General features: G+C 39.2%; 2 pseudogenes; both read right to left on the bottom strand.

Annotated features, from left to right (window-relative positions):
- Window positions 1–11,329: 11,329 nt before the first annotated feature.
- On the bottom strand, window positions 11,330–12,016 carry LOC149226472 (putative helicase MAGATAMA 3 pseudogene; annotated as a pseudogene).
- A 3,791-nt stretch (window positions 12,017–15,807) lies between these two features.
- Window positions 15,808–16,494, bottom strand: LOC149226471 (putative helicase MAGATAMA 3 pseudogene; annotated as a pseudogene).
- Window positions 16,495–20,009: the final 3,515 nt, after the last annotated feature.

The raw sequence follows: 20,009 nt of genomic DNA, 5'->3' as shown, positions 1-20,009 counted from the left end.
CATTGATCTCTCTTTTCTATCTTTTTGTGAGTCGGTTTCATAACATTTGGTATCAGAGCTTTGGATTCTAGGGTTTCACTGCTCCAAATAGGTCATCGTGGCATTTTCACTATAACTTTTTTCTGCTATGTTTCAGAAGCGAAAAAAACAAAAAAACCCATTTGAGACGAAATCGCAATGAACCTTGGATCCGAATTTTAGAGATTTTCGCACTATATTTGTAGAGATATGATCTGAGGAAGTTGGTCTTTTTGCAGACTCTTGAATTACATTCCAAACAAGTGACCTGGGGAAAATCGTCATAACTTTCTCTCTGAGCATTAGATTGAAATTTTGTAAGAAGGTACAGAAAGAGGATGGACTGAAGTTTCTTGTATATATTTTCAGTGCCATATGTTGAAACATTGACACGTGACACTTCATACAAGTTCACTCTTCTGGAAAGGTCTATATTCAGGTCATCTTGGGAGATTGTGCATAACTCTTTCTTGGAGAATCCAATTTGGATCAGACTGGTGGCATTGGAAAGAGGACACAGAGGGCTACTACAGATCACAATTTCAGAACTGGATGATCCGAAACTATAGAGATACAACAAATTCAATATCAAGCTCCTACAAAGTGAAAAAAGGTGTGTAATTTTTTTTTAATTTTTGCTTAAGCTTGGTTTGAAAAATTAGTTTGAAGGAATTCAAAGGGCATAGTAAAGCATTATTATCAGTAATTGATGCCCCGAGGAAAGAAAATGCAAACACCTAGTAAGCAACCTGAAAGCTCTAGCATGACTCATGAAGAAGAGGAAGAAATGCAACATGAAATATCAAAATTACGAGACCAAGTGCAACAAGTGTCACTTTCACAAAAATTAACAGAATCTAAGATGAAAGATGTAGAAGCTAAGATGGATGGTTTAAAGAAAGGTGTAGAAGCTAAGATGGATTGTTTAAAGAAAGGTGTAGAAGCTAAGATGGATGGCATGGAAGCTAAGATGAATGGCATGGACGCTAAAATGGATGGCATGGATGATAAGATGGAAGAATTGAAGATAAATATGAATAAGTTGCTACAAGAAATGGTCACTAATGGTGAAGGGGTAGTAAAGGAAACTCATGATGAGAACAAAAAAAAAATTAATCCTGATTCCATAGACTCTAATGTTGGAACGAAGACCTGCCATATTCCAAAAATCGATATGAGGAAGTTTGATGGCAAGGATCCTGCAACATGGATATTACAGATGGAGCAATTTTTCGATCTCAATAATGTGCAAAACACACAAAAGGTATGTATTGCAACTTTATATTTGGAACCAAATCAGTTTGTATGGTATCAATGGCTTTGCTCTCGTAAAAAAATTATCGCTTGGGCAATTTTTACGAAAGAATTGATAGCACATTATGAGGATACAAAAAGCAACACTTTTTTTAGCCAATTGATAAGTCTCAAACAAAAGGGTTCAATAATGGAGCATATTGAGAAGTTCCAAAAATTGAACATAAGGGTAAAAAATATTCCAGAGGAGCATAGGATTGATGTGTTCATAGGGACTTTAAAGGATAATATCCAACATGATGTTCGCCTTTGGGAACCTAATTCATTAGAGAAGGCATTCAGGTTAGCAAGAAAAATGGAAAGCAAAATTATGGCAACCAGGAAACATACCAATCACAACTATAAAGATGGAAGTGTTGTTACCCCTAGCCTTCCACAACCTATAAGGTTGACACCATAACAATTGGAAGAAAAAAGAGCAAAAGGGCTTTGTTACAGTTGTGATAGCAAATACACTAAAGGTCATAAGTGTGCTGAGAAGAAATTATTCTACATAGATTGTGAAGAGGAAGAAGAAAAGGAGCAAGAAAGGTCAAAGGAAGAGGATATACTCCAGGAACAAAGCCTAGATAAAGAATAAATGAATCCAACCATATCTTGTAATGCATTGGCTGGAATTACCACTCCTCAAACCATCAAGATAGGACAAATCAAGAAGAAAAAGGTAATAGTGTTGATTGATTCAGGAAGTACCCACAATTTTATTCATTGTAAGGTTGCAAAAGAATTGAATTGCTTCCTCTATCCAGCACCAGAGTGTCAAGTGATGATTGCAAATGGAGGAAAGATAAATTGCTCTGGAAAGTGCCATAATATCAAGCTATCCATGGGAGAATATGTATTGACTAGCCTAATGCTTTCCATTCCAATGGGAGGTGCTGATGTTGTACTAGGAGTCCAATGGCTACAATCCTTGGGTACAATAGCTTTTAATTTTCAAGAACTTTTCATGAAATTTTCTGCAGAAGGAAAGGAAGTTGAAATAAGGGGTATTGCAGGGAAACCGGGAAAGATAATCAGCTCTAACAGTATGACAAAGCTTCTAAAAAAGGAACAAAGAGGTGTAATTGCTCAATTATGTTTGCTAGATGTTTCCACATCGAAATAATCTATTTCTCCAGATCTCCAAAAAGTCTTGGACAATCATTCCAAAGTATTTGAGACTCCCAAAGGTCTCCCACCTATTCGTGATCATGATCATGCTATTTATCTTATTCCAGGAAGTGTTCCTCCAAACATCAGGCCGTACAGATATCCCTATGCCCAAAAGAGTGAAATTGAACGTATGGTTGCAGAAATGCTAGAGGCTAGTATAATTCAACCTAGTCAAAGTTCTTTCTCTGCTCCAGTAGTATTGGTGCACAAGAAGGATGGATCATGGCGCATGTGTCCGAATTATAGGGAGCTCAACAAGCTCACTATTAAAGATAAGTTTCCCATTCTTGTCATTGATGAATTACTAGATGAATTGCATGAATCAATTTACTTCACCAAGTTGGATCTTCGTTCAGGATATCATCAAATCATAATGAAGACTGAAGACATTCCGAAAACAGCATTTAGAACTCATGAGGTTCATTATGAATTTTTTGTCATGCCTTTTGACCTTACCAATGCACCTTCTACATTTCAAGGTTTGATGAATTCCATTTTCAAACCCTTCCTTAGAAAATTTGTGTTAGTATTTTTTGATGATATACTAATCTACATCAAGTCTTGGAAGGATCATGTTGAACACGTTGACAGGGTGCTACAACTATTGGAGGAGAAACAATTATATGCAAAAAGATCCAAATGTTTCTTTGGAGTACAAGAGGTGGAATATCTGGGTCATATTGTATCTCATGAAGGAGTTAAGGCAGACCCTAGCAAAATTAAAGCCATTAAGGAATGGAAAATCTCCACATCAATAAATCATCTGTGAGGATTTCGTTGACAGGGTATTATCACAAGTTTGTTAAGAATTATGGGAGAATAGCAGCACCTCTAACAACATTATTGAAGAAAGGTGCATTTTCATGGACTCCAGAAGCAACAAAGGCCTTCAAAAATCTTAAAGAGGCAATGTGCCAAGCATCGGTCTTAGCTACACCAGACTTCACAAAAACCTTTATTGTGGAATGTGATGCTTCAGGAAATGGAATTGGGGCTGTTTTAATGCAAGATGAAAGACCCATTTCTTTTGAAAGTCGTCCAATCAAGGGAAAGTTTTTACACAAAGCTATTTATGAGAAGGAAATGTTGGCAATACTACATGCACTTAAGAAATGGCGACCTACCTAATGGGAAGACACTTCAAGGTAAAAACGGATCATGATAGCCTTAAATACTTTTTAGAACAAATATTATCCTCTGAAGAGCAACAAAAGTGGGTCACAAAGATGTTGGGTTATGACTTTGAAATCATCTACAAAAAAGGGAAGCAAAATGTGGTGGTAGATGCACTCTCAAGAAAGGATGAGGATGTGGAAGCATTATTGTGCGCCATTTCTATTATCCAACCAGATTGGATAAACGAAGCAAGGGAGGAATAGAAGAATGATGAAGAAGTATGGGCACTTATTCGAAAGTTACAACAAGATTCCAATACATCTGATACATTTAGCTGGCAAAATGATTCGTTATGGTACAAAGATTGCTTATACATCTATAAGAATTCGCAACTCAAACAAAAAATATTTATGGAATTGCACACTTCTCCCTTAGGAGGGCACTCAGGACTTTTAAAAACTTACCACATGGTTAAGAAGGAATTTTTTTGGGATGGCCTTAAATCAGATATTCAAAGATTTGTGGTGGAATGTTTGGTTTTCCAACAAAATAAAGTTGAAACAATTAAGACCCCAGGTCTATTACAACCTTTATCCATTCCAAGCCAATGTTGGGAGGAGGTTTCAATGGATTTTATTACAGGTTTACCCAAGTCTGAGGGAAAGAGTGTCATCATGGTGGTAGTTGACAGACTTACCAAGTATGCACACTTTTGTGCATTATTACATCCATTTAAAGCCAGTACAGTTTCTACTGCATTTATGGAAACAATTGAAAAGCTACATGGAAACCCAAAGATTATTGTAAGTGACAGAGATCCCATTTTCACTGGAAATTTTTGGACAGAATTATTTTCTTTTCTTGGTACTCAGTTAGCTCATAACTCATCTTAACATCCTCAATCTGATGGGCAAATGGAGATAGTAAACAAATGTTTGGAAGGATATCTTCGTTGCTTTGTATATGATAAACAGACACAATGGGTCAAATGGTTGCCTCTGGCTGAATGGTGGTATAACACTTCCTTCCATACAACAACAAAAATGACCCCATTTATGGCACTTTATGGATATCAGCCACCATCCATCACATCATATTTAAGAGAAAATTCTAAGGTTCAAGCAGTGGAACATCAAATCGAACATCAACAACAAGTCCTCCAACTCTTAAAGGATAACCTCGTGTTGGCACAGAATAGAATGAAACAACAAGCAGATCAACGTCGCAGCAAAAGAATTTTTGATGTAGGTGATTGGGTATTCCTATGGCTACAACCATATAAACAAATGTCCCTCAAGCAAGCTAAGAAGGATAATAAATTATCACCAAAGTATTATGGTCCATACAAGGTGTTGCAAAAGAATGGTACTATGGCATACAAATTGGAGCTTCCTGCAGCGTCTCGAGTGCACCTAGTTTTCCATGTTTCATGTTTAAAGAAGGTTATAGGCGACAAGCTCCTAGTTCAAACAATATTGCCAGAACTTGACGAGGAAGGAAAAATTATATTGGAACCGGAAGCAGTCACAGAAACAAGAACTCGACAGCTACGAAATCGATCAATTTTGGAGTATCTCATCAAGTGGAAGAACTTATCGGCTGAAGATTCCACATGGGAGGACGAGAATTTTATACAGAAGCATCCAGAACTACTCAAGCGTTGAGGACAACACTTTTTTGAAGGAGAGGGGCATGTTAGGTCCCTATAATACTAGTGATTACCCCATTACTATTGTAGTTGTATCCCTTATTAATATTGTTGAGCCCCTATTGTCCCCATATTTTTATTGATGTGCCCCATAGAATCCATTTATTGTTATTTTTGTGGCTTTATATTATTATTGTTAGGTAGGCTGGGCTATATTGTGACTCCATAGACTCCTATATATAGAAATGAGGTTTTGTCATTTGAATCATCCAAAAATTGTTCATTTGTTTAATGTAAAGGAGGTTGCCCCCTCGAAGAGGCTGAATTCTAAGGCGTTGATCTCTCTTTTCTATCTTTTTGTGAGCTGGTTTCATAACAATTATCGCCACTAATAGTGCTCTCAACTAGAGCAAGCCTTATCTCCTCTTGCGTAAAATATGCCCACAATCAATCATATCCTCGTAGATTATCTCATCCAGTCATGCCTTGGACGAAGGTATCCCACTTCGGGGTGAAACCATTGAGATTTGTACTTACTAGCTCACTCTCTTGAGGTGTCTTTCCAACTATGGCAAGCTCATCTCGGACATTCTAAATCCAATTGAGATAAGGAGTTACCCCTTCACTATTAGGCATCTCTTTGTTCCTCAACTTCTCTTTTAAGAACATCTTCCGGTTCTGGGAAGGATTTTGGAAAAGTATGGCAACTGCATTCCACATTTCTTTGGTCGTATTCTTGGCCACTAAGTGTGAGACTATATGATATCAAATGCCATCAAGGATCAACTACTTTGCCTTGGAAATCTCCTTTATGTAATTCTCTTCCTATTGTGGGTTTGTAGGTATGGCTACAACTCTTTCTATGTACGTCTTCATACCATTCTCATCTAGCAGGAAAGACATTTAGGATTTCTAGATACAGTAATTTGAGGCTCCATCTAGGATATCCTAATCTCAAAGTCCTGTTGAGGCCATTTATGCAAAACTCACAACTGGGACTTTTGCCGAAAACTCCCTCTCTTCCTTGCGGCCATGTTGCTACTACTTGCACTCCCTAAGGAATGCACAGAGTTGCTTTTGTCTACCTCGGAAACCCTTATTTGACCAATGTACTGCCTTCAGTTGCTCAATGAGACTACTTGCTCAACCTTCCGGATGTCCTTCTCCAAGAATCGACACACGATCTGAAATCTCGGCGACTCAAAATAGCTACTTTAGAAAAACTTGCATGACTTGCTACAACTAGAATTTGTGGATTTCCCTTCAAACCTAGATCTGGAAACCCTTTAAGAAAAATGGAAGTCTCCTCTTGTGTATGTTATTTAACTTCCATGTGACGCTAATTCTACTAGTGCAAAAAAATCTACACCCATATCTGCTCAATGAACTGACTGGTCTACTCACCGAAAGTGCTTCTTGACAACACCACTACTTGTTGGAACTGCTATTGGCATGTTCAAACTTTTTGTTCCACCTGTAAATGAAAATTGAACCCTCTACCTAGAAATTCAAACTGTCTAAATGGCGCTCTGCAAAGACATGAAATTGTGCCACAAAACTCCCTCTGAACTTGCATAAATTTCGTCCTTGCTTCTGAGCTCCTAATCTATATTCAACTCTTCTATGACCCCATGTCAAATTTTCAACTCTATTGCAGCAACCATAAATTATTCTTCTAACTGATTAAAATTAAGTGCAGTTTATTTGCAGTAGTGAAATTTTTTAGTACAATCTGGATGCCAAAATGGCAATCCTCTATAAGGTAATCTGGCCAAAAATTAGAAAGACAAATTTTGTCTCACCCGACATTGATCCAACTCCACATCTAGCACAAATATGCTACTTGAACTTGTAACAACCATAGTAAAAAATCCATGTAATAAAGTTAATAAAGGAAAAATAATAACCATGGTCATAAGACATGTATTCCAAGTTGGATGTTAGGCAAAAACATAGTGATGGGGATCACTTGTGATTAATTAATGGCTATGGAAATTGGCAAAGGCAATGGAAAGGATTTGGAAAGGCAAAGTAAAATTAATTGGCATTTTATTTATGAAAATAATGGAAATTAGGATAAAAGTAAGGTGAAAGGTCACATGTTACATGTGAGGAGGAAAATGAAGGAAAATAATGGAAAATGAAGAAAATAGAGCCCTCACTAATAAAAAGGCTTATGAGGATAAGTTGACATACTTTTCTCAATTTTAGCTTAGAGCTCTCTCTCTATTCTCTCTCTCATACTCTTGGACACTTAGAGTTTTCTTGGAGAACTCTTGGAGGAGTGTGGCACACTTGGGATTTGGAGCAAGAAGGAAAAGGAAGAGCAGGAAAGTGCAAGAGGACATCGGGATCAGCAGCTACAACGGGTTTTTCTTGCAGGTACCGAGTTGCATGTATGATTTCCTTGCTATTTTTGGCATGCATGGCATATGCATGTGGCTCCTTCGTCATGATTTGTCATTGGAATGGAGGATTGCCTGGATTGATGGTGGATTTGCCTAGCCTTTCCATTTCCTGGATAGACATGGTGTTGTGGGTGTCTTTCCTTTTGTTTTTTGATTGGTTCTCATGTTCCTTATGGTTGTGGGTTGATTTACTAGTTCCTGAAAGCCTTGGTTGGACAAACGCTCTAGAAGCCCAATAACAACTCAGGTTGAGTTACTAGTCCTAGCAACCTTGGTTGGACAAACGTTTTGGAAGCCCTTGGAAGGTTGAGTTACTATTTTTTGAAGCCCTGGTTCACTCTGAAATCCTGACAATAGTTGTGGGTTGAGTTACTAGTCCGAGAAGCCCTAGTTGGAACAAACACTCTAGAGCCCCGGACAGCTTGGGTAGAGACCAATTTGGTGATGGTTAGTGATGTATGGCCGTGAGGTGGAATCACTATTTGAGGGTTGAGGTTGTTTGGTCTTTGGAAGCCATGGTTTGGTTTTTTTTGAGTTGTTTCATGAGATCCCACATTCATGCTTGGAATATGGCACGAGGGTGATTGGCTAAAAGAAATGTTTGGTTCAGCCAATCTATGGTCGGGTGGTACGTGGAAGTCCCAGACCTGGTTGCATTTTGCATATGTTAATAATAGCTTCTTTCCTCTTGTATTGACGGGTAAATATACTTGTTCATATGTGGATTTTATGGATGTTATATCTTTCTTATATTTGTTAAATATATGTTGGTTAAGAGGATGTTTTATTGCGGTCTTAACGTATGGCTCTCATCGTGTTTTGATTAGAAAATGAATGAGCAATGAATATATAACCTAATACATTATAATGCAGCTATTGTGATAAGGCATCAATGCTTCTTAATGATTCTCAGATAAGTATGAGACCCCTATGCTCAGATATGTTGTTATGACCTGTAGATTGCATATGTGCGACATGTTTGGTGAAATTCTTGTCATGGCTAGTAGGCGTCCAGTCAAGTCATTGATCAAATGTTTGCATTATTAGCCTTATTCCATTGTTATTTATTATTTCTAAAAGTTTCATGAAGTTCTAAGTAGTGGTCTGAGCCTTGGCTCTTAAAAAGTGGCACAAATTTCTTGGTCTTTGACTCAGAACTAGCTGGAAAATTCCATAGTCGTTGGCATGCCTTGTTGTGGGAGTGACTGAAAGGCCTCAGTCACATGCATAGCTTGTCATGGGAGAATTTGGGGGTCTATATCAATGAAATGTCAACTTTTTTCAGGGGTTGATCACCTGGAAAGGTTGGTTGGCTCCTGGAGGTTCTGTAGCATATGTGGAAGATCACAATGGTTTTTTTTGGTCGGTTCCACTTCCTTAGCTGTACATGGGGAGTTGAATCACATCATAGTAGCCTCTCGTCACATTTTTACCCCGATGGACCAGTTAACTTGGGTAAATGTGGGAGGAGGGTGTTATAGAGTGGTATCAGAGCATGGTTCACCCCTTGGACTGGATGGGTGGTGTGCGTTGGTCATGCATACATATCAATTGCATATGTGTTCTTCATGCTTGTAGTCTATGTGCTTGTTGCATATGCATGTCTTTGGTCATAGTTTCATTTGTGTCGCCATGTGAAATTTGATGGTGTTGTTGTTGGATGTGTTTGTCATGAGTGTATGTCGGTCATGCGTTTAGTGTTTATATTTTTTTATGAATACATTGGCATCGTGATAGTTGATGTGAATGAGGTCATGGTATATGGTTGGTGTGGTCATGTATTGATGACTAGATAATGATTGAAAGGATGATTAAATGTTTATACCGTTATGTTTATATATGTATTGTGCTAACCTAGTTGGTCTTACAGACGAGATATCCTCCCCTGAACTAAACTGAGGTACATTGGTTTGTTTATTATTTGATTTAGCTAACATGATATACCTCGCAGGAAGAGGACAGAAAAGATGACTAATAAGGTGGTAGACTACAACTCACGAGATTCTCCCTATAGATCAGATGAGCAACATGGTGAGGGATATTCTCCTGACATAGCAGACACTCTGAGAAGTTTGAAGGAAAAAGTAAGGAGCTTCAAAGAAGACAATGACCGAATCATTCAATCACAAGAGAGACTTGCTAGGGCACAGGATAAACAAGCAGAAGTCAATGTGATGATTCTTCAGAGCTTTTTAGACTTGCAGAGAAAGGGACTGCATAGAATCATTCATGGACAAGAAAATAGTACTAATGGAGCATACAGTAGCAGTTCACATGGTGGGCACAAGTTGGATAGAGATGACACAGTCAGAGATGGAAGATTCTTGGATACACCTTATAGGGGAGGCAATGGACATGGGCTTTGTTAGCACTCGAATCTGCCTCAGGCTGAAGAAGGCAAAACTCGAGGCAACATCAAACCAAGCTCAGCCTCGTAGCTAGCCCTACGAGGACAGGAGAGGGCTCTCTCCGGGTCTATCTCGGCAAAAAAGTCTTCAAAGGGGCTGAGATGACCAATAAGGAATACTGATTTTAGGCTAGTAAATTGATAGGAAAAGGGGTTTTAATGGATGATGGGGTTTTCTGGGTTGCATGGGGCAAAGAAACAGCTTGAACAGAGAAATATAATCAAAAACACAGATTATCTCCTGAGGCAAGGTAGGCAAGAAATTTTAACATCAAATTGAGATTAAATGGAACGGCAAGACTGCTGAGGAGTTGACAAGGGCATAGAAGATGAATCCTTGTCAAACAGAAGAAAACATTAAATATGAACAAACTTAAAGGCAGAGCATACAAATTATGAATTCTACCTTAACACTTCATTTGTTCAATTGGAAATGATCATGAAATGAAATGAACACATAACAGGCTACATATGAAACAAAGGATGACACAAATGTTAAATTTCATACCACAGGAATCTCAGGGATCAGAGCTGCATTTTTTATTAAAATCTCTGTCAAAACTGTACAATAGAAGCTCTGTTTTTCTCCACCAGCGCTCAGAACTTTTTTTTCTCACCTCACTTTACAAATGTTTTTTAATACCATAAACAGCTCAGAAGAAAACCGATCCATGAAAAGATGGAACTGTTTCAACTGGCACTATGAAAAATAGTAAAAAGCCACTCATCGGTTCTTAAATATCAGCGCATACATATCTGTGACCAATACAAAGGCGGAAGCTGTAGTGTGAACCCTCCAAATCATAACAGAAGACTAGGATAGGCAATCTGTCCCTAGTTTTCTGCTCAGGATCGATGTCTTCGTTCTAATTTTGTTTTCGACCTGGACTGCCACGTTATACTTTCCATTTCCTTTTGTTGTTAGACCAAAATGGCATGTGGAATGTGGAGGTCGCCTTTTTGACAAGCCCATTTGCAAAATCAAGCCACGTTACTATTTGAAACAAAATCATTTTTACATACAGTAAATAGACCAAGAACCTCTCCCCCACAGGTCGATGAAAAACTATTTTTTCTAAAAACAGAGCATCGTTTCCCTTGAATTCCTCTGATGGCCAATTAAGAGATAAATGCTAGAGTGCAGATCCCTTTGAATCATTAACTGAAGCCTTGAAATAGGAATCGAATCCTATGTCTTCTGCTGTGATGTATATTTTCGTTCCAATTTAAAGTATTTTGGCTCCGTTTGAATAGCGCTGCCAATTATGAGATGGCAGCCACTTTAGATCTGACTTTAAGTTCAGGATATTTTGCCACCAAATGCCGGAAGAAGAGAAGAACAAATTCCGCTTCTTCAATGTTTACCCAAGAACCACTTCCTGTAGGTTGAGATTCTTCTCCTTCTATATCAAAGAAACTAAATGACCCAAAGCAATGATATTCATGCCATGCACACTTTGTTTGATGTAGAACATCCTCGCCATCTTCTAAAGCCTCTGAGTAGAATTCCCTTGAAGGGAACTCCCTTATCTCAGGATGCATACGGTACTGAGTTTTGAACATCTGAACTGGATAATCAGCCAATTGAAATATCTTGAACAAACTCATGCCATATCCAAACTGTTCAGCTTTTGAGGAAAGTACAATAGTAGGCAACTGAATTGGATCACCAACAAGAATTACTTGTTTGCATCCATGGGCGAGTGGAACTAAAGTTGCTGGCTCTACAGCTTGTGCACCTTCATCGATTATAACAACATCAAATCCACGGTTCATACGGCTAAACGCACTCGCTCCACTGAAGCTTAGTGTGGAGCAAACAATTGCAGCTTCATCAAGAATTGCAGCCCAAACGAGGTCACGATTCATTGCTGCAGAACCCACATTAGGCCCAGAAATAGCGGCTGCTCTATCCATGCTGCTCAAACGTTGTTCCACAAGATAGTCCATTGACACTGCTTGTACAGAATGATGGGCTTGCAAACCAACTCCCACAATACTTGGACTGTAGACTTGACCATTTTCATCACGAATACCTCTAGTTTAAACTCATTCCCAGTTGTTGGAAGGAATACTCTCCTTTACCTCCCCAGTAGAAGAAATTTTCTCCTGCGCAACAGTTTGAACTGTCAATCCCTTCAAACTTGAATGGATTTTCACTTTCCATCATCTTAGATAACGAAGAAATCCAATCAGGGGATTGACTTTTGTTATATTTTTTCCATTCTTCCCACCACATCATGAAGCTGCTTCCTTTGAAGAAAACATCTGATGAAATGCTGAGATCGCTTCCCATCTTCGTCACATACTCTTCAAAATTTTCAAGATTTTGTACCTTTTGGTGTTGTCCTTGTTTGAGACTTTCCAGGTCTTTCAAAGCCTCTTCTATATGTGCCCAAAAGCATGAGTCCCGAGGGAGTGATGCAGGTTTTGTGCGGCATCCTTGAACTCTTGAACTGCGAGTTTTTTCTTTCGTTTCCATCCATTCCTAAGGAACTTTATGTCGTCTGGGTCTTCCATCTGAAAGATAGTTGCCTTTACCCTTAGAATAATGTAATGCAATATCGAGAGGCTCTATAAGTCTTCTATATGCAGTGCCAGCATTTATCCACTTATTTTGGGTTTCGAAATCACTTGGCAACTCAACCTCTTTATACCACTCAAGCTCTGCCAAAGTAGCTTTTTTCTGACTTAGTTGAATAAGCAGGTGAGAATCGTCTATTTGGTCGTAAGCATTTCGAACCTCTCCTCTGCGTAAGGCTAACTGTCCAAGGTCATCCTGAGCTCCAACGCCAATAGCTTCAAGCTACAATAAGATACCCATCTCGCAAGGACATTCTGAACTGGAATTCTCTATTGATCTTATCCCTCTTATGGAGTTTTGCAAAACCTCCTCCAAAACAGAATCATACCTTATGTGCTCTGAAAGACAGGCCTGTACAATCTCATCCAAAGAAGTTTGTTGGCTTGGCATAGTCAAACTAAGCATCTCCAAAACCGTCTGAGCGTTTTGAATACAAGCTGCACCATTGCTCGAGCAAAGCATGTAAGTGCCAAAAGGTCTGTATGGGCTGCTTGGAGAAACAAAGATCTGATTCAGAAGAGTCCTGGCAGCATCTTGAATTAAAGAATCAGGCACATTTATGCACTGCCAATAAGAACAAATAGTAGTAAAGGGCTTAGCAATTGACTCAATCGGTGCAAGGAGCATCCTAGGAACAATATCATACTTGGAAACCACGTGACAAAAGTTGCCTCCCCAATTCTCACGCCCAACTGCTTCAACAAGCCTTTCATTCCCGACCAGAGGGCAACCAAACGTGATACAAAAGGGAGAGATTTGCCTTAGCCTCTTTTCCAAGACAACAGACTAGCAAGACGGAGTCTAACATCGGCTCCAATGGGGATGGCAGGTGCCGCTTTTTGGAGGTGCCAAGAACCGCAGAGCTTTGGGAGAGCAGACAGTGCCTCCATCCATTGGGCAATGGAGTCCATTATTTCAACAAATCGATACAACTGAAGACTCAACTTATTAACTGGAAACTGACTGAATTGATTGAAAGATTGACTCGGCAAACTTCAAACTAAACTGTAATGAAACTAGAACAAAATGCTGCCTTTTGGTTGCTTATTTATTTACAAAATCTACCCTACTTTGTTGTAAAAACAATAGATCAGGTAATACTGAAGTGCCAGATCAACCATTCAAGTAAACCTGAGAATGATGTCGCTCGAGAATGCTTCCACGAGGACACAGATGTAATTGTTGGCAATCCTTCATGCACGTAATGAATCTGGTCACGTAGAAAACAGCCTGATCTATCAATCAAACTGAAAAACGTTTCCATGTATGTTGCCATTGGATCGCAAAAGCCAGACTCTGTTGGTTGCCCCAACTCTGCAATACATACCTCCAGCTGCACATTGTCAATATAAACATCTGTAGGCAAGTCTGTTATTTCTTGTTTCGATGGAGGAAGGATTACCAAGAACTTTTTAGGGTCTTGGAAATCATATGATTGGATCTGCTCATCTAAACATTGAATCTCCTTCTCAACTCTTTCAACAACTAACTCACAAAATCTAGTTTTAGTTTCAAAAGGGAACTTTGGAGATTTCAACCAATGAAGCAAGGCACTGAAAAATTCTTCATTAATTTTAGAACCTGCTAACTGATTTCTTACTTCTTTTACAGCTTCACACAAGGCAGGGTTTGCCACATACCCTACCATTGCATGAATGGATCAGCAAGCACTGGAATGTCTAGATCGAGTTGGAGTCGCCAGGTGAATGCTTCAGCCTGCATATGTGTCTGATTGTTGTCCACCATCAGCATCAGATCTGCAACTTGATTTCATGTACTGGAGCAAGACAATCTACAAGTTGAATGTCACGCCAATAGCAAACCATCGTTCCCCAGTATGGTCGCCACTATGTTAGCGCTCGAATCTGCCTCAGGCTGAAGAAGGCAAAACTCGAGGCAACATCAAACCAAGCTCAGCCTCGTAGCTAGCCCTACGAGGACAGGAGAGGGCTCTCTCCGGGTCTATCTCGGCAAAAAAGTCTTCAAAGGGGCTGAGATGACCAATAAGGAATACTGATTTTAGGCTAGTAAATTGATAGGAAAAGGGGTTTTAATGGATGATGGGGTTTTATGGGTTGCATGGGGAAAAGAAACAGCTTGAAAAGAGAAATATAATCAAAAACACAGATTATCTCCTGAGGCAAGGTAGGCAAGAAATTTTAACATCAAATTGAGATTAAATGGAACGGCAAGGCTGCTGAGGAGTTGACAAGGGCATAGAAGATGAATCCTTGTCAAACAGATGAAAACATTAAATATGAACAAACTTAAAGGCAGAGCATACAAATTATGAATTCTACCTTAACACTTCATTTGTTCAATTGGAAACGATCATGAAATGAAATGAACACATAACAGGCTACATATGAAACAAAGGATGACACAAATTTTAAATTTCATACCACAGGAATCTCACGGGTCAGAGCTGCATTTTTTATTAAAATCTCTGTCAAAACCATACAATAGAAGCTCTGTTTTTCTCCACCAACGCTCAGAACTTTTTTTTCTCACCTCACTTTACAAATGTTTTTTAATACCATAAACAACCCAGAAGAAAACTGATCCATGAAAAGATGGAACTGTTTCAACTCGCACTATGAAAAATAGTAAAAAGCCACTCATCGGTTCCTAAAGATCAGCGCATACATATCTGTGACGAATACAAAGGCGGAAGCTGTAGTGTGAACCCTCCAAATCATAACTGAAGACTAGGATAGGCAATCTGTCCCTAGTTTTCTGCTCATGATCGATGTCTTCGTTCTAATTTTGTTTTCGACCTGGACTGCCACGTTATACTTTCCATTTCCTTTTGTTGTTAGACCAAAATGGCATGTGAAATGTGGAGGTCACCTTTTTGACAAGCCCATTTGCAAAATCAAGCCATGTTACTATTTGAAACAAAATCATTTTTACATACAGTAAATAGACCAAGAACCTCTCCCCCACAGGTCGATGAAAAACTATTTTTTCTAAAAACAGAGCATCGTTTCCCTTGAATTCCTCTGATTTCCAATTAAGAGATAAATGCTGGAGCGCAGATCCCTTTGAATCATTAATTGAAGCCTTGAAATAGGAATCGAATCCTATGTCTTCTGCTGTGATGTATATTTTCGTTCCAATTTAAAGTATTTTGGCTCCGTTTGAATAGCGCTGCCAATTATGAGATGGCAGCCACTTTAGATCCGACTTTAAGTTCAGGATATTTTGCCACCAAATGCCAGAAGAAGGGAAGAACAAATTCCGCTTCTTCAATGTTTACCCAAGAACCACTTCCTGTAGGTTGAGATTCTTCTCCTTCTATATCAAAGAAACTAAATGACCCAAAGCAATGATATTCATGCCATGCACGCTTTGTTTGATGTAGAACATTCTCGCCATCTTCTAAAGCCTCTGAGTATAATTCCCTTGAAGGGAACTCCCTTATCTCAGGATGCATACGGTACTGAGTTTTGAGCATCTGAACTGGATAATCAGCCAATTGAAATATCTTGAACAAACTCATGCCATATCCAAACTGTTCAGCTTTTGAAGAAAGTACAGTAGTAGGCAACTGAATTGGATCACCAACAAGAATTACCTCTTTGCATCCATGGGCGAGTGGAACTAAAGTTGCTGGCTCTACAGCTTGTGCAGCTTCATCGATTATAACAACATCAAATCCACGGTTCATACGGCTAAAAACACTCGCTCCACTAAAGCTTAGTGTGGAGCAAACAATTGCAGCTTCAACAAGAATTGCAGCCCGAACGAGGCCACGATTCATTGCTGCAGAACCCACATTAGGCCCAGAAATAGCAGTTGCTCTATCCATGCTGCTCAAATGCTGTTCCACAAGATAGTCCATTGACACTGCTTGTACAGAATGATGGGCTTGCAAACCAACTCGCACAATACTTGGACTGTAGACTTGACCATTTTCATCACGAATACCTCTGGTTTAAACTCATTCCCAGTTGTTGGAAGGAATACTCTCCTTTACCTCCCCAGTAGAAGAAATTTTCTCCTGCGCAACATTTTGAACTGTCAATCCCTTCAAACTTGAACGGATTTTCACTTTCCATCATCTTAGATAACGAAGAAATCCAATCAGGGGATTGACTTTTGTTATATTTTTTCCATTCTTCCCACCACATCATGAAGTTGCTTCCTTCGAAGAAAACATCTGATGAAATGCTGAGATCGCTTCCCATCTTCGTCGCATACTCTTCAAAATTTTCAAGATTTTGTACCTTTTGGTGTTGTCCTTGTTTGAGACTTTCCAGGTCTTTCAAAGCCTCTTCTATATGTGCCCAAAAGCATGAGTCCCGAGGGAGAGATGCAGGTTTTGTGCAGCGTCCTTGAACTCTTGAACTGCGAGTTTTTTCTTTCGTTTCCATCCATTCCTAAGGAACTTTATGTCGTCTGGGTCTTCCATCTGAAAGATAGTTGCCTTTACCCTTAGAATAATATAATGCAATATCGAGAGGCTCTACAAGTCTTCTATATGCAGTGCCAGCATTTATCCACTTATTTTGGGTTTCGAAATCACTTGGCAACTCAACCTCTTTATACCACTCAAGTTCTGCCAAAGTAGCTTTTTTCTAACTTAGTTGAATAAGTAGGTGAGAATCGTCTATTTGGTCGTAAGCATTTCGAACCTCTCCTCTGCGTAAGGCTAACTGTCCAAGGTCATCCTGAGCTCCAACGCCAATAGCTTCAAGCTGCAATAAGATACCCATCTCGCAAGGAGATTCTGAACTGGAATTCTCTATTGATCATATCCCTCTTATGGAGTTTTGCAAAACCTCCTCCAAAACAGAATCATACCTTATGTGCTCTGAAAGACAGGCCTGTACAATCTCATCCAAAGAAGTTTGTTGGCTTGGCATAGTCAAACTAAGCATCTCCAAAACCGTCTGAGCGTTTTGAATACAAGCTGCACCATTGCTCGAGCAAAGCATGTAAGTGCCAAAAGGTCTGTATGGGCTGCTTGGAGAAACAAAGATCTGATTCAGAAGAGTCCTGACAGCATCTTGAATTAAAGAATCAAGCACATTTATGCACTGCCAATAAGAACAAATAGTAGTAAAGGGCTTAGCAATTGACTTAATCGGTGTAAGGAGCATCCTAGGAATAATATCATACTTGGAAACCACGTGACAAAAGTTGCTTCCCCAATTCTCACGCCCAACTGCTTCAACAAGCCTTTCATTCCCGACCAGATGGCAACCAAACGTGATACAAAAGGGAGAGATTTGCCTTAGCCTCTTTTCCAAGACAACAGACTAGCAAGACGGAGTCTAACAGGCTTTACTCTCGTTTTGGTTCAGACATGTATTATGGTCATCATCGTTATCATCCTTACAGGAGGAGTGACAGGGGATATTTGTTGGATGAGTTAAAGAAAGAAAAACCACCTAAATTTGACATGGAAATGAAGAAGTCACGGGATGTCAAAGCATGGTTTCTTGGGATGAATAAGTTCTTCAGGTTGCATGATTACTCAACGAACATGAAGGCCATAATAGCTACATTTAGTCTTAAAGGTAAAGCAGATATTTGGTGGGAAGATGTAAATAATGTTAGGGGCATTCAGGAAGAGGAGTTGACTTGGAGTGAGTTTGAGAGACTATTCAGGAAGAAGTATCTATCAGAGAGATACTATGATGACAGGGAAAAGGAGTTTTATGAGCTGAAGATGGGATCTATGACCAATGAGGAGTACACTAGCAGATTCTTGGAGTTATTGAGGTATGTGCCTTACCTCAAGGAGGAGAAGGCCAAGATTCAAATATTTATCAGTGGGTTGTTTCTAGCATTCAAAGACAAGATTTAGTTTGATGAGCCTAGATCATTGGAGGAGGCCATCCGGAAGCTAAAGCATTGTTATGAACAATCAAAACGCATATCTGAGACTAAGCTGAACTGGAAAGGTAATGCAAAGAAAAAATGAAAATGGGACAAGAAGAGAACAAGACCTCAAGATAGATCTAACAAAGAGAATGTGACATTGCATAAGAGGTTCAATGCATCTGATAGAGGACCAAGATTTCGGTTTGAGGAGAAAAACAAGGGTGTAGGTTGGAAGCCTTTGCAGTGTTGGACTTGTCGAGGAGAGCATCACAGGAGATAGTGTCCACAACATCAGGGTGGTAGACCAAAATTCTACAGTGCTAAGGAGGCACAAACAGTGGGAGATGTTGGACAAAGTATTCCACAGATTTATACAACATTGGAGAACAGGAAGGCATATCACCAGCCGTCTATTATCAAGATGGATGTTAAGATTTGTGATCAATTCTTTTCTATTTTGATTCACCCTGGATCTAATTATAGTTATGTTAATCCTAACATGGTGGATAAGTTTGTATTGAATAAAGAAGCGCATGCAGAGTATTGGTTAGTGTAGTTGGCTACAGGTACAAAGAAGAGAGTTCATCACTGGGTAAGAGCTTGTGCATTTGAGTTGAATGGTATGCCTACATCAACACATTTGAATGTATTGTTGTTGGGATCATATAGTATGTTGTTGGGCATGGACTAGTTGTATATTCATAGGACCAAGGTGGATTGTTATGACAAGGCTATTGAGTGCCTAGATGACAATTAGGAACAAAGAATCTTGCATGGTAAGAAGAAGGCAACATGAGTTATAATGGTGACAATTATGCAGGAAAAGCAAAGTCGTAGAAAAGGGTGTGTGTTATTTGCAGTACATATTTCTAGTGATAAAGGTAAGGAAGTTGAATATGCAAATGTTTTGACCAAGTAACTGGTCTTACAATAGTTTTAGGATGTGTTTCCGATTGAGATTTTAGATTTTCCGCCTCATAGGGAAGTAGACTTTTCTATTGATTTGCTAACAGGAGCAATGCTAGCATCAAAGGCACCTTACAGGATGAGCACACCAGATTTGGTGGAGTTGAAGTTGCAGTTGAAGGAGATGCTTGACAAGGGATACATTAGACTAAATGTATCACCTTGGGGTGCACTAGTGTTGTTTTTAAGAAGAAGGATGGTACTCTCAGGTTATGCATTGAATACAGGCAGTTGGAAAAATGGACCATCAAGAACAGGTATTCATTGCTAAGGATTGATGATTTGTTTGACCATTTGAAGGGAGAAACAATGTTCTCGAAGATTGATCTGAGATCAGGATACCATCATGTACGCATTAAAGAAGAGGACATCTACAAGACTGCTTTCCAGACCAAGTATGGGCATTATGAGTTTGTTTTAGTTCCATTTGTTTTGACTAATGCTCCAACTATTTTTATGTGCTTGATGAATAGTGTGTTGTGTCCTTATCTGGACAAGTTTGTTATTATATTCATTGATGACATCTTGATATATTCTAAGAATGAGGAAGAACATGCCGAA

Source organism: Pinus tabuliformis, chromosome J, assembly GCF_031772625.1.
Source record: "Pinus tabuliformis cultivar Carrire ecotype Pingquan chromosome J, CPIR1, whole genome shotgun sequence".
Classification (NCBI taxonomy): Eukaryota; Viridiplantae; Streptophyta; class Pinopsida; order Pinales; family Pinaceae; genus Pinus; species Pinus tabuliformis.
Note: the sequence above shows the minus strand (reverse complement) of the source record. Positions and strands in the feature narration are given on the sequence as shown.